The 15146-nt window shown below is 56.2% G+C and overlaps 1 protein-coding gene across 1 annotated transcript in view; it reads left to right on the forward strand.

The window, feature by feature from the left end:
- Window positions 1–80: 80 nt before the first annotated feature.
- The window catches only part of LOC114493849 (high density lipoprotein binding protein), a 59380-nt gene continuing 44314 nt past the window's right edge, over window positions 81–15146 (forward strand). Inside the window, exon 1 of the mRNA XM_028508561.2 lies at window positions 81–248. The gene's annotated coding sequence lies outside the window, so the exon portion shown is untranslated. The remainder of the gene's footprint in view (window positions 249–15146) is intronic.

Raw genomic sequence — 15146 nt, forward strand, 5'->3', positions numbered from 1 at the left:
GTGCGACCTAGCTTTCCTCCCCTCCCCCATACGTCGGCTTCTCAGTGCGCAGGCGCAGGTTCGTCAGCGTTTTCCGCCTCTGCGCAGGCGCCGTGCCCCTCCCACGGCGGTTAGCCATATAGATGCTGGGGGTGGGGGAGAGGTCAAGCGTAGCCTCTTCTCCTTTACCAAGATGGCGGCTTGTCCCTGTTTCGCCACACTTCCCACCTTGTGAGCCTGGTTTCCTCACGCTGATAAGACTGGAACAGGTAATGCGCTCCTTCTGTCTGTGGATGACTAGAGTGAGGGGAAGGGAAATTCTCCAGAATGCGCTAAGTGACTCCTGAGAAGAGAGGAGGTCAAGGGAAGGCAGGTGGCGGCGCGAGTGCAGAACAAGCGCAAGGAGACGCGCCGCTGCCTCTGGCTCTCCGCTGCAGGAGACGGCGGCAGCACCGAGCGGGGAGCGCCGGAGCGGGGCCGGCAAGGGGGCGGCCGGCCGGCCAGCGGGGCGGCTCTAGCTGCCCGCCGCCGCCGCCGCCGTCTCGATGGTCGTGGCCCTCGCATCGATTGGCTGCCGCGGGTCACGTGGGGCGGAGGGCCGGTTCGCGGACCATAGAGTCGGGCGCCCGTCCCCGGAGACGTGGCCTTCGTGCGCCCGGGGCTGGGGCCTGCGCTCGGGGGCGGGGCGGCCGGGCGGCCCCTCGCTCCTTGTGGTCTAGGTCGCGAGGTGAGATCTGGAGGGGGGCACCCCCAGGCCCTCTGCGGCCGCGCAGCTCCGGGACCGGAGGGCGACGTGCCGGGCCGGCCGGGTGCCAGCAGCGCCGCCCCCTGCCCCGCCCGCGGGGTCCTCCCTCCCTCCCTCCCTCCCGGCGGCCTGCAGGCCCGGCAGCAGTCCGACACTCCCCTCAGGGCCGGGCGCACACGCCCGCGCACGGGAAGCCTTTGGAGCTCGCTCCCGACTGGAAGTGAGCACAGTCTCGAGTGTCTGACGGGCGACGGCATCGTTTATTTGCTGGGGGCCCGAAGCTGTTTCTGACCCTAGCGGGCACGGAGGGTGGTTTGTGGCGAGCGGTTCGGTGCTCAGGGTCAGCTGCCCTGTATGCGCGGACGCGCCGTAGAAAACGGGAGGGCCGGACTTCGCACGGAGTTCGAATACCACGTGAAGCCAACGGGAAAATGGGCCCATGGGCTGGTTACTGCACGGCGCTGCTGGTCAAGTGAGACATCCGTGTGAAGGGTGGCCGGCCCTTCTGCTTTGGGCTTTGTTTGGGCCCACCCTCTCCTGGCCGCCTGCAGCCCTCGGGCAGCGGCCTCACCTGTGTTTGGGGTCTGCTTAGGGACACTCGCGTTCTCGCCAGGTAACTTCCTGAGAGCCCTGTTAAGAGAGGGCGTTGCAGTCAGGGTTCGTCCGAGGCAGCTGATGGACGGTCATGTGTGGGAGCAAACCTGCAACTATGTAACATGGAGGTGTAGTTGGTCATTTTCAGCACCCCACGAACCCCCATGCTAAACTCACTAAGGACTGCCGATGTTAGGGCGCGGAAGCAGTGTTTGGCTGAGACGGTATTTGGTTTACAGTGGCTTTTGTCACGTGACTCCCAGTTCTCTGGGTCTGAAACAGCGGCCTTTCCTACGTTTTAGGCTTGGAGAAAACGGAGCATATCCTTCAAGCCTTGAGGGGGGACATTTGAAAACCTGTTAAATAACTCATGGAGGATCGAGCTTTCCCTGTAGCTGTCGTTAGTTCAGCTGCGCACCATGCACTGTGCGGGGGCTCACCTCCTCCCCGATGAGCGGACACCACCTGGGCCACGTGCAGGGAGCAGGAGGAGAACAGCCCTGAGATCACGGGCGCACTGCCTGCGCCGCACCTCTGGGCCCCTCGGGATCCCTGTCGCAGCACCCTCTCCAGCCGGCCAAGCTGACCTCTCAACTGCCAGATGGAAGAATTTCTTCTTGAAAAAACACTTCTTGAAGTGTTTTTTTCCCTTTAGTTTTGCTGTTTGGGGCTTTTGATGGTCTTACTCCAGCCTCATAACTCATTTCTTCAACAGTTCAAATGCGGGAAACGTTTATTGTGAACTGCTGTGTGCTGCACACTGTTGAGGAGCCTGGGATGCAAAGATAAAGAGGATGTAGGCTTTCCCCCTGAGCCGTTTGCGGTCTACTCTGGAGGGTTTACTGGTGAAGGAATACCTAGTTTACGGAGGTCCCAGTGCAGTAGTGGAGATAGGACTACGTGTGGACAGAGGACGGAGGAGGCAGCATTACCTGTTGGAAAGTCTTCACAAAGCACATGTTGTGTTTTTCAATCTTTTTATTTTGTTTTGTTTTTAGGGGGGAAGGGAAGGAGAAAGGGGAAGGAGAGAGGGAGAGAAACATCAATGTGTGGTTGCCTCTTGTGTGCCCCTGCTGGGGACCTGGCCTGCAACCCAGGCACGTGCCCTGACTAGGGATCGAACCAGCAACCCTTTGGTTCACAGGCCCATGCTCAATCCACTGAGCTACACCAGGCAAGGGCAGAACGTGTTTCTTGAACTGGGGTTTAGAGGATGCATAATCTTTTTTTCAGGTGGAGTTGGCAGGATGGGGAGTCCAGGCAGGAAGACCAGCTGATGCAAAGGGCCCGTGTGGCCGCTGAAGCTGGTCTTGGCAAGAGCTGGAGAACTTGGTGCATTTCGACCCCTCAGAGGGTGACGGGCTTGCTGAGAGCCGGTGGGGAAGGATGTGGTGCCCTTCAGGAAGACCTGTAGGGTTTCAGGTGGTCACACTGTCCGCCAGGGTGACTTGTGACCTTTAGTCCCAAGTGGATCAGATAGATTCCCCATTAATGCTTCCCTGAGCTGAAGAGTATTCACTTACCAAAAGGGCCTGAGCAGAGAACACACTGTTTGAAGTCCTGAGGGGCAATCTTACAGGGCGTGGAAGGAGTAGGTTTGCAGTTGTGAACTCGTGAAGCCTTGGGGTTTATTCTTGCATTATCGTTTATTTATATTGTATCATTTTCCATACAAGCAACTGGAAGCTTACTTTTACCCCACCCTGTGTTTGGTGTCACCCCTTCAGCAGGCATCCCGCGCACAGGGCCAGTGACCATACGTGGGGAGGCTTTTCCCTTTTCCGCTAAGAAATAACCAGGCTCCTGGAAGAAACCGTACACAGCTGAGTTCTCCGCTGCCGAGTTAGGCAGCAGAAAGTCCGACATGCATGTTGCAACAGTGTTTGACCAAGTAGAACGTGGCCGAGAACATCAGTGTGTCAGAATGCCTTTTCCTTTAAATTGTAGAAACACCACAGCATTCCGCACTTGAAAACCAGTGAACGAATTAAACTCTTTTCATGTGTATATACTTTAAAAATGGATTACGTAGGTTGTCTTGGGCTAAGCGAAGTTTTCTTTCTTTCTCAAATCAGAGACATTTTGGAAGTGACAGCCCTAGTAGGCTGTTATTTTACCAGTCACACTGCAGTTGCTCGGAGCCCGTAAAGAGGAGCCATGCACACCCCAGACATCGTGTGGAGTCAGTCGTCTTGATGCTTGCTGTTGGTTTGGTAACACTGCACTGACTGTGCACACTCGCCCTTACTGCTTTGTATTGGCATTCTGTGAATTTTACAATTAAAGAGTAGTTGTATTTCAGATCAAGTATGTATCTTCCTGTCATTTTTAAGAGGTCAAATAATCTAAAAGGGCTTGTAAGGAAAAACTGTGAATCTCCTCCCCCCAGTCGTGTGTCGCTCCTTGCGGAGCACCACGCTTGCTCTCAGCGGATCCCCCGGTCTTCGCCACCGCCTCTGAGCAGCACGTGCGGGCTTCACTTGCTCCTTTGTGGCTCTTCCCTGCCGTGTCACACCTTCTCCTCACTTGGCTCCGAGAGCAGATGTGAAGCGACATTTCGTTTACTCTCTGCCTGTGCTGTGCAGACACACACATGGCTGCCCAGAGCAGGTGCGTCTTTGATTGGTGAGTTCGGTGTTTAGCGTTTACATCGACTGCACAGTGTCATTCGTGGATCACCTTTCCTTTCCCGGATAAGTTTTTGTTGTCCATGAAGTTCTCCTGAATCTTGTTTTGTTTGTTTGTGTATTTGTCACTGAAACTCGACGCCAGGTTCACCAGTTTGTCTAAATCTTTTCAAGAAATTTAGTCCTTTTTATTCGATGAAATTCCACATACTAATCTCATGGTGACTAAACCTGTCCCAGGCCTCCGGCCTGCTGGACTCTCCCTGAAGCTCTCCCCGCCCCTTCTGTGCTGGGTCCCCAGTTTCCTGGAACGATGTTTTTCTTTCTCTTTCTTGATGTTTCCTCCTCTCATTTCGATGGAGCAGTTTCTCAAGGTGTTGTCTAGGCAAAGGTGCGTGGGAGGGAAAGTCTGAAGAACCTGCACGCCTGGAAGCTCCTCACTGCCTTTGTGACTGGGGGGAGTGTGGGCACCGTTGTGCTTCTCTGCCCCCACCTGCCAGTGTCCGCGCCGAGGCCTCCCCACGCGACTGTTTCTCCTTGGTGGTGCCGAGGGCCCTCTCTCTGTACGACTGGACACGCTCAGTGTGCTGATGCCCCTAGGGGTTTGTTACCTGACGTCCTGCCCACACTTGGGGCTGTCTGGGAACTCGTTCTGCAAAGCTGGGCATTTTTTCTGATTTGTTGCTTTGATTTCTTCCCATTCACTTTCTGTTTCCAGAATGGAGCTCTTAGAGCACAGGAGGCAAACACAGGCCTGCGGCCCGAGTCCGGCCCTCCACCTCACTTCATCCGGCCCGGCACCTTGCTCCTACCCGGCGGCAGCACCGCGCTCCGTGCCCCTGGTTAAGGAGCAGTTACATCTGCACAGTCCTCAAGTTACGTTGCACCCTTTGAAGGCAGCCGCGGGCTGATGTGGCCCCCGGTGACGATGAGTTTGACACCCCCCCGTCTTAGAGCTTCTGGAGCGACCCTGGTTTTCCTGGGTGTTCCATTTTCTTTCCGGGAGACGTTCTCAACTTTGTCTCTAATTCTGTGTCAAAGAGCTTTCTCTCGTTCTCTCCACTCCTGTTCTGTAATCTCCTGTTTTTATTTCATGGACCTGGCATCTCCTCTGAGGACATGTGCGAGTTTTAAAGCTTTCTTTTCCCTGAAGTCATTGTTTCCGTCACGCTGCTGTCTGTTGGTGTGGGGTTTGGCTCTGCACAGCAGCCTCCTCTGGGCTGCGAGGCAGTGCCCGCTCCTTTGTCGAGGGGCCTCTGTGCCAATGGTCCGGCCTGCACACTGTGCCTCACCCTGGAGGCGCCTGGCAGGGCCACTTTCTGAAAACACCCAGCCCGCTTCTTTGGGTCTCTTCCGATTATCCAGAAAACGTTCGATGCCTTCCAGCCTCTTGCAGGGGCAGCGGGAGGGAGAGGGCTGCCGTCTCAGTGTCACTCTGGAAGAACCTGCTTCCTGTGTCTTCAGAAAGGTCCCATCCTCCACTCTGCCAGGTGTCCCAGTCCAGAGATTCTATTTCTCTTTCGAAACCGAGACAAACCACAGCCTCGGCCAGGGCATGAGAGGTAAAACTGTCCTTTTTGAAAGCCTGTTTTTTTAGAGCGTTTTGAAGATTTTATTTATTTATTTTTAGAGAGGGGCAGGCAAGAGAAAAACAGGGAGAGAAACATCCATGTGCCTGAGACACATTGATAGGTTGCCTCTCGCACACCCCCAACTGGGGACCTGGCCTGCAACTCAGGCATGTGCCCTGACTGGGAATCGAACCAGTGACCTTTTTGGTTCTCAGGCTGGCACTCAAATCATTGAACCACACCAGCCAGGGCTGATAGCTTTTTCTTACTGCTTTTGCCTGGGTGCCCTTTAGCAATGTTCTTTTTAGCTTACAACTTGAGTTTCACTGAAATTCGTAGTTTCTTCTGTTCTTTGTTTCTCTCCTTAGTAGCCCAGCTGTGGATTTGGCTTTGTCCTACTGTGCGCTGAAACGCCTTAGCAGAGAAGTGGCAGAGGTTGTGCGATTAGGGTGGTCTTCAGAGTTAAGAGGGTCAAATGTCCAGTAAGCAAAGCAAGGTTTCAGTTTTCATCAGTGATCAAAGAATTGACATTGAAATCACATTTCCCTACAGATGGGGAAGAATAAACATGACCGTTTAGTTATTAAGGGTGAGGGGTCAGGTGAGGGTCAGGTGTACGTGTTGGTGGCAGTTGTGGAGTGGAGCTGTTCCGGGTCCCTGTGCCTTGGCACTCGGCCCCCCCCATCATCACGTGACTGTATCTCTCAGGCTTGGTCCTGTGGAGCTACAGGCCCCATGGGCAGAGGGTATTTTTTCCAGTGGTGTGGTGATCACCAGAGAACGGGTAGGGGGGAGCAGTATCAGCAGGGGGCTTACTAAGCTGTGTTCATCCTGCTCGGGTGGTCGCTAACTGGTCAGTTTGTCTGTAAAACTGGGAAAGACAGCATGATGGGTTTTTTAATGAAAATGAGTGTAGCAAATGGTGAAATAATACATTAATGTGATCTGTTTTTACATAAACCATGTATTAATATATCTAAGAAAAACCTTAAATAAATCAGTAAGTTTGAAGATAGTTCCTGGGGAAGAATCATGAGGGATTGCCAGTTTTTGCATTATTTTCCTGTAGTTGTATTTCACAGCATTTTTACGCTAAAAATCACGTTCCTCGGGTGACCACTGCAGCAGGCTTGCTGTGGTGTTGATGAGTTAATGCAGCCAGCATCGTGGCAGCCCCCCCGCCCCGCCCATCCCAACCCAGGCCCTGCTGTGGTGAAGAGCCCTGTCAGGAGGCTTGGCTGTGCCCCAGACCCACCACTGGGACAGCAGGCTGCCCCTGGGGGGGGAGGGGCAGGAAGGTGCTGGTGTTCAATGCCATTGGGCCATCAGTATGGATTCTTTCAAGTGAGTGTTTTCTGAAAACTCTCTCAGGTTTGCCCTTTATCTGTATGTGTTGGTGTCCTCAGGCAGCCCTGGCAGGGGGCCTTGGCAGGGCAGCAGTGCTTGTGTCTGCTGCCCTCAGGTGCAGACCGCTGGGCACGGGTGCTCCACTGGGGGGGGGGGAGGTCGGGTGTTCCCAGAGGCGGGGAAGCGGTGCTCCCCTGGACTGGGAGTCAGGAGCCCCGACTGCAGCCTGGACCTGCTCTGCATCAGCCCTGGGACACTGGGAGTGGCTGGGTCTGTAGGACTTGAGCCTCTTCCGTGTAAAGATTAGGGGGCTGAGTCTTTGTGGTTCCCCCAGCTGCCCACCTTTGAGAGCTCTGAACCCTTGGCCAACTCAGTGTACTGGTAACTGGATGTGGAAGGACGACGTGAGGAGCTGATCGACAGGCACACTCCTGGCACCCACTCCTTGATCCCTCTCATGTGTGCACGAGTGACACAGAGCTGTTCCCAGTAAAGCTCCTGCTCTCGGCTGCCCTTCTCCCAGGCCAGCCATCGTGCCCCTGTTTACCGCAGTGGTTGAGCCAGGCGACGCGCCCCCTGAGAACGTCTGGCAGCTGTGGGGGGCCTTTTGGCTGTCATGACACGGCTGTGTTACTGGCGTCCGCTGGGCAGGGTGCCGCGGTGTGCAGCACCCTGAGGCCCAGGACAGCCCCACAACGAGGAGCTGACTCACACGGAAGGTCGGCCGCACTGACTCGGAGCAGCCCTGCTTTCCAGGGTCGGCCCTCAGAAGGGCTCTAGGATGCAGCCCTCGCAGGCCCTGGGGCTCAGCTGAGAGTCGAGGGTGAGTGGAGCCGCTTACGGGGGTGTCCCCTGCACCGTCGGAGTCCCCACGCCACCGACGCGGAGGAGGGGCTGCCGACGGAAAGCCCTCACCGGCCGTTCGTCCTGTGCCCCTTGGGGCTTGGAATATCTCTCACCGGCTCAGTCGTCAGGCAGGCATTTTGCACCAACCACATATTCACCAGTAGGGCCAGGTAAGGAAGCGAAAAAATCAAAGGCCTGGCCCTAACGCATCCAGGGCTCATCTCCACGGTAACCTGCAGGTGACTGCCGTCAGTCCATACGCGGCCACCCTCCGGGGTCGCCTTTCCGCTCCGGGCTCTCCCTGGACTAGCGTGTCCCTCATCCTGTTGCAGCAACCCAGTTGCATCATCTCTCGCCACCTGAGCCAGGTCTCGTGAGGTAAATCCCCTCTTGGTCTCCCTGCCCCCACCCCCCGGTCTGGGTCACGGCCCAAGTCACCGCTTGACTTGGACCCTTGTGGCGCAGCAGGTAACCTGGTCCTGGAGGCGCTCACTTGGAGGGAATGAACTGACAGCACTGAGTTGATGGCTAAGAAGGGAACATTCTGAGCCCTTGTCCCTTACGGACTTGGGGTAGATGGCAGCAGGCTGCTGCTGTCGGGGCTCTGGGGGAGACGCTGGGTGCGGAAGGAAGCCCGTCTGAAGGCCGGGCCCCACGACGCTGCTCTTGTGCCTCGGCTGCCACTGGGTCTCCGGCCGCGGCAGGTGGTGTCTCAGAGGGGCTTCCTCTGGAGGTGTGGGCGTGGCCGGGCTGACGGGCTGCTGAGAGGCAGAGGTGTGTGCGGACCGCGTGCCTCTGCGGGGAGCTGCTGCCGCTCAGGGCACGCGGGTGCTCGGGCCGCCGTGCGTTTTCACGGAAACACTGTCACCGTGATCAGCGTGACCCCTCTGTCACGCTGAGGGGCTGGGGAGCAGGGCGCTGGCAGTCAGGGTCTCTGTGACGCTGCCCAGAGCAGGCAGGCACGGGAGGGCCTGGTGGCCCGGCTCTCCCCTGCACCCTGGTTCTCCGTCATCCGAAAACCTCTGGGGGTGTGGCTCCCGGGGAGGAAAGGCTTCTTGCAGGTGCCTCGACGGCAACCACCTGCGTGGCAACCGCTCCTCACCTTTCCGGAGTGCTGCCCCCGGGGGCTCTGGAGAGTGCTGCTCTCCTGCAGAGGTTGCCACAACAGACGACCCTGGGGGCCGAGGCCAAGCCAGAGACACTGCCCTCGTCCCGAAAGGACCAGACCCCTCGGAGCAAATAGGCTGGAGGGAGAGGAAACAACAGGGGCGTAGAGTTAAGGCACTTCTGAAAGAGGCCCGTGTATTTGGCATTTGGGCTGTTTTGGACGATGGGGTTGAGGTGAGTGACCAGCCGAGATGCTCCCTTCTCAGTGTAAAATGCACGGCTTTTGATTCTGTGCTGTGTGGGGTTGGAAACTTTTGCCCTTTCTGAAACTTTTCCTTTAGAAATTAGAAATGAAAGAGGGAAGGATGGCCCTCCACGGTCTTTTCTGCCTTTCTTCTGCACCAGCGTGACAGCTGGGCACATGTCCCTGGAGAGTGTGCCTCCTCTTCACGCTGGAGGCAGCGCCCTGGCACCCGGCCAGTTAGGGGTAAGCAGTTGCTGCCTGGGCGCCAGGCTGAGCAAAGTCAACTAACTGTGTTGCATTATGCTAACAGGTTCTACTTTGTAATCAATGTAGGTGTTGCTTTTCACTTTGCTCTTGTGTAATTTGTTTCTAATTTCATTACTATTTAGCTCACTTGTAAATATCTTTCAAATGGAATTACTGCATAGTATTCACTGTTTTGATTTCGGTAGTTAGGTGGCCCTGCAGCACAGGTTTAAACCCGGTGTGGGAGATTAATTTGAAGAATAGACTTGTCTTTTGAGGCCAGGCTTCTGTTTTGCTACCCGGGCCTGTGCTTGGGGCCGGCCTGTGAGCCCCTGAGACCAGAGCTCTGTTGCCTTGTGGCTGCTCGGCGAGGAGCTCTGCTGCCAGGCAGCCTGGGCGCGGGGCCCCTTGGCTCCCAGGCACAGCCCTGTGGTCTCCGAGGCGTCCAGAAGAGAGCCCGCTGCAGCCAGGGCAGCCTGTCCAACTTGGTGCTGTTGGGCCCACCCTTCTTCAGCTTACACAGGTGCCGGAGGCGACCGCCGTACCCCGTGAGGTCAGTGAGTGTAGGTCCCACCTGCGAGGCTGGCTGGGCGGGCAGGGCCAGGTGGCTCTGGCAGAGAGTCAGCAGTCGGCCTTCAGAGCCCGCGGGCAGCTCCCCCTCAGGCTGCGCTGGGGCCTCTGCTTTGGGAGCAGGGTGGTGTGTCAGCCTCCCGTTCTCGTCCGGGGTCGGTCGGTGCTGCTCGGGGCTTCCAGGTGCCTGACTACCCACGGTGCTGCCGAGCTGGGGAGGAGCTGGGGAGCGTGTGCGGGCAGCTCTGGCCCTTGACTTCTTCCGAGAAGCCTTTATGTTTCAGGCCGTGCTGGTGGTTTCAGGACTAAACCTGCAAGCAGGAAATGGCTTGCGAAGGACTCTGTAGCCGCCCCCACCCCCACCCCCGCCCGTCAGGGTGACTGGGTTTGTGCTGTCTGCTGGGCATGGCTTCACTGGAGACCACTTTGTTTCCAGCCAGTCCAGAACTTCCTTGGGAGGCATTAGGTGGCTTCTTACAAGAATAGTGGAATTCCAAAATGTTCTTTTGCTCATCTTCTCATCGCCTCACCCCAGTTCTGCAGTGTGCGTGGGGGGTGTTTTTTTCCTCTGTTAAGCCCTTGCCTGGTGGTGGGCACTTTCCTCCCCCGGCCCCCAGATCACTCCCCTGTCCTGGCATCGCCCCCCCCAACCCCTGTGGCACAGCTGGCTCCTATGCTGGTGTCTGTGAGTGGGTGGTCACAGTCAGCAGTGCCAGAGGCTGGCCCCACGCAGGTGGGCAGCTTGTGCCCTCCCCTCCGGACATGGTGTCTGAGCTGCCGGGGAGATGGAGGGGACCGAGAGCCTCTGAGAGGTCTGGGTCCTGGGGAGGAGCCAGCAGGGGTCCCCTCGTGCGTCGTTGGTGTCTAGGCTGTGCCACCAGCAGCCTCCTGAACACTTTCTTATGGCTTAAAATCATGCCTTCCTGAACTTGGAACAAATGATGTGTAACAGACAGTTCTCATAACAGTATCTTGAAATATACTGTTTCAGGTATATACTGAAACAGTATATATACTGTTCAGAAATATACTGAAATTGAGGTAAAGCTTTGCTGTGCTTTGTAACATGTGGGTGATATGTGGGTTGGTCTTAACAGTTGCTCTCATGAGGAAACATATCTAATTAAACTGGGTTTTGAGTAAGAGCTTGAATGGTCAATGTCATTTGCCACCCTTCTCCTAGTTTGATGTGTTTCTTTGCAAATGAAGGCATTTCTTTTTCTTTTAAAAAAGATTTTATTTACTCATTTTCAAAAAGAGGGGAAGAGAAGGAGAAAGAGGGAGAGAGACATCAGTGTGTGGTTGCCTCTTGCTCACCCCATACTGGGGACCTGGCCCGCAACCCAGGCACGTGCCCTGACTGGGAATAGAACCAGTGACCTCTTGGTTCACTGTCTGCACTCAATCCACTGAGCCACGCCAGCCCGGGCAAGGTGTTGGTTTTCCTGACCACAAATGGAGTGCTCTCCACCATTGGTTTGTTAAAGTCCCCCTCATCCTTATGGAGGAGTTGTGAGTGTGGCGCGGAGCTCCCCCGAGCCCCCGAGTGAGCTGGGAACACGAGCCCGCCTCCCCCTCCGCTCCGTCGGTGTGCTTCCCGCAAGCGGGACGCCGTCGTCCTGCATCTCGTGCAGCCGTCCGCCCGCCCGGGGAGCTGACAGGGACGCCGCGCTGCCTCAGACCCCGTCAGGGCTGCCCAGAAGGCCAGCTCGGAGTCGGACACTGGCTCCGTCTTCCCGCGGCTCTCCTGACCTGGACGCCGGTGTTGCTCGCAGGGGCTGGCAGGTTGCGGGCCACCCATCCCTCAGCGTGGGCTTGGTGTCCCTTTTCATCATCACACTGAGCTTCGGGGGGGACGTCGGTTCGTGAGACCGTGTCGGTGTCAAGTGCACGAGCCTGTGGTGCATCGCCTGTGGATATGATCTGCAGGTTGCACGTGGGCCCGGGTGCTTCCTTCTGACTACATTCGGCCTCTTTGGCTGCGCCAGCACAGGAGGGGGGTGGGGCTCTTAGCTCTGCAGCCTTTCTGGCGGCGCTGGCTCTTGGTCTGTCCCACCGTCGGTGACGTCCGCTCTGGCTGCCCGAGAAGGCGGCTTCGGCCAGGCTTCCCCACCGCGAGGCCTCTGTCGTGAGCGTGCTCCGGGGCGTCCTGTGAAACCCCGTCTGTTGCTGTCGCACACCCAGGCTCTTCGTTCCTCTACCTCCATCTAGGCTGACGGGTCGGTTGCCTCTCCATTCGGTAGCTGCTCGCCCGTTAGGATCAGTGTGTGTTTGGCTGCTCGTGTGTTCCCAGGTCGGACCAGTGGGAGCCCGTTCAGGCCAGCCTGTGGCTCTCTGGCACGGCCCGTCTCCGTGCCGCCCCTGTTGCTGTCTGGTGCTGCCAGACCCTCGGGGCTCTGCGTGGACTCTCCTGCCCCAGACCTGGGTCAGCCTTCCTTCGAGGAAACACGGTTCCTTCTTACAGCAGTTGGTGCTCAGGCTTTCATAATATGCACGTCTATTTTTATGTCTATATGTTGAAAAGCATGCCTTTACTCTAATACCCCCACTTTCAGTCTAACGCTACAGTGTCTGTCCCAGTTTCTCCCTTCCACGTCGGTGGCTCCCTTTCCCCGCAGTGACAGTCTTAGGTCGTTCTGTGTGTTGGTCTCGTGCTGCTGTCCCCCCCCCCCCACAGTTGCCTCTGTCCTCTCCACCTCTCTCAGCCGTGTAGACACCCTGTTGTGTGTGTGGAAGCTCATGTGCTAGTTTTTATTTATTTTTTTAAGAAAAATTTTTAAAGATTTTATTTATGTATTTTCAGAGAGGGAAGGGAGGGAGAAAGAGAGAGAGAAACATCAATGTGCGGTTGCTGGGGGCCGTGGCCTGCAACCCAGGCATGTGCCCTGACTGGGAATCGAACCTGCGATGCTTTGTTTCTCAGCCCGCGCTCAATCCACTGAGCTACGCCAGCCAGGGCTTCATGTGCTAGTTTTTAAAAAGCAAGTCCTGTGCACCGTCTTGCCCTCGCCACACACCTGTCGTGAGGTCTCAGAGTGACACTGTGTGGTGACCACTTTCTCACGGACACACACCTGTGTGTCTCCTAGTTCTTTGCCCATGGACAGTGCTGGTGTGAGCCTTCCTGTGTGCATCACACCTGTGTCTCACACCTGCACCTCTGCAGACGTGCAGAGCACTACGAGAGAGCAGCTACTTCGCAGTGTGACAGATGTGCACGTGTGTGTGTGCACACATCTGTCACGTGCATCTTGTAATGCTTTCTGATTTTACTCGGTGGTTGGCAGGCCTGGTCTCCCTCCCTGTCTCCCAGACAGCGTCACTCTGTCCATCTGCGTCATCTCAGAGTGCGGGCGGAGGACGACCCTGTGTGCCTGTGTGACAGTGTGTCCTCACTTTCTGTGGACTGTGTGCTGACATGTCGTAGCCTGTTCAGATGGTTTCTGAGCAGAGAAAAGCTGTTTGTATCCTGCCTTCGGTACTTGATAGTCTCTGCTGTAGCAAAATTTTAGGCTCTGAGGAGGTCAGCTGAGCGCACACCCTCCTCGTCGGCGCCTGCAGCCTGTGTGGTCGTTGGGCCCTCCCCAGGTGGCAGGTTCTCCTGCTCAGCCTCCTCGGGGCGCGGCTGTTTTCCTCCCCTGCTCTAGTCTAGCTGAACTTTATTTTGGAGCATGCCATGAAGTAGGAATCACCCTTTATATTTTTTCAAAATGGATAGCAAGTTGGCCTAATTAATTCTCTTTATTGCCTTGTCTGTCCTTCCTGCTAATTTGAAATGGCACTTGCATTGAAAGACAAACTCGTAGATTCACATGAGCTCTGTTTAAAACAACACATCTGTCCTGTCACGTCCCTGGAGGCTAGAAACTGGACACGGGGCAAGGTCACACCCCCCTCCGGGGGCTCTCTAGGGCAGAAACGGTTCTCCGCCGCGCCCAGGGTGCGGAGGCCACCCCGCAGTCCTTGGCTTGCGGCTGCGTCGCTGCAGCCTCAGTCCGCACGAGGCTCTCTCCTCTGCGTTGTGTCTCTTTGGAACCTTTTGGCACTTGTGATGGCAGGCAGGGCGGTCTCCTGGAGATCTTCAGTTGAACCACACCTGGAAGGACTGTTTTTTCCAAACAAGGTAACTTTCATGTTCCAGACAGTCAGGACTGGGTATCTTTGGGTGGCCGTTATTCAGCCCTCCACAGATACTGTTTGACATGTCCTTGGGGATCCAGATGGACTTGGGGGAGCAGACGGTCTGTGGTGAGTCTCCTGGACTGGGACTGAGCACCGCCACGGAGTGGGCCGTGCGTGCGGGTGTGCACGTGCCGTTTTGCTTGCAGACCTTCCCTTCGGCTTTCCTGGTTGTGCAGGGTGACAGAGGGGCCGTCCGGACGGGTGATCACTGCACACGGTGGCATTTGTCTCTCTGCTTACACGTGTGTCTTCGGGCGGCGTGACCGGCAGTCTTTGACAGCAGTAGACGTCTTTGCCATTCTGTTACTCATTTCAACAAAGTAACTTTAGAGTTTAAATACGATATATTTTACTTCTGGGAAATAATAATATAGCTGTTTCTGTCCATTCCTGATACCGAATTCCATAGGAAGGAAGCAGTATCTGCTGAATTCCATCAGTCTTTGGAGCATTCGTTAATGCCCACTTGCCAGTCGTGTCTGCGCCACTGTTTGCTCTCCTCTGGGCTATCGGTGCGAGCTGCGCATGCGTGCTAACACTGAACCCTGCTGCACCCTGGAGCGGGCCTTGTTTGGTCGTGTCTGGTTTTCTGAACTGAGCGTGGACTCACAGGCCGGTGCTCCGTTTCAAGTCTAGCCCGTTCGGGCACTGCCCTGTGGTGAGTCGGCAGTCTCCTCTCCGTGCGGGTGCACGTGTGACGGGGAGGCAGACGTGCCCTGATCGCCCCCCGGAACCACCCTTTCCTCTTCTTTTCATAAAGATCTGATTGGTTGATTGATTGATTGATTGATATATGTATGTATTCATGTATTTATTTTTAGAGAGAGAGAAAAGGAGGGAGAAAGAGAGGGACAGAAACATCCATAGGTCGCCTCTCACACCTGCCCTGATGGGAGGTTGAACACGCACCCCAGGCCTGTGCCCTGACCTGGAATTGAACCAGGGACATTTTGCTTCGTGGGATGACACCCAGCCCACTGAGCCACACCAGTGGCAGGGAGCCGCCCTCTCCACCATGTGCAAGTCATTTGTTTTAGATGAAGTGGTCCAGCTGCATGGGTAGACTCTGACTGGCCGTGTCCGTCATA

This window comes from Phyllostomus discolor, chromosome 4 (assembly GCF_004126475.2).
Source record: "Phyllostomus discolor isolate MPI-MPIP mPhyDis1 chromosome 4, mPhyDis1.pri.v3, whole genome shotgun sequence".
Taxonomy (NCBI): domain Eukaryota; kingdom Metazoa; phylum Chordata; class Mammalia; order Chiroptera; family Phyllostomidae; genus Phyllostomus; species Phyllostomus discolor.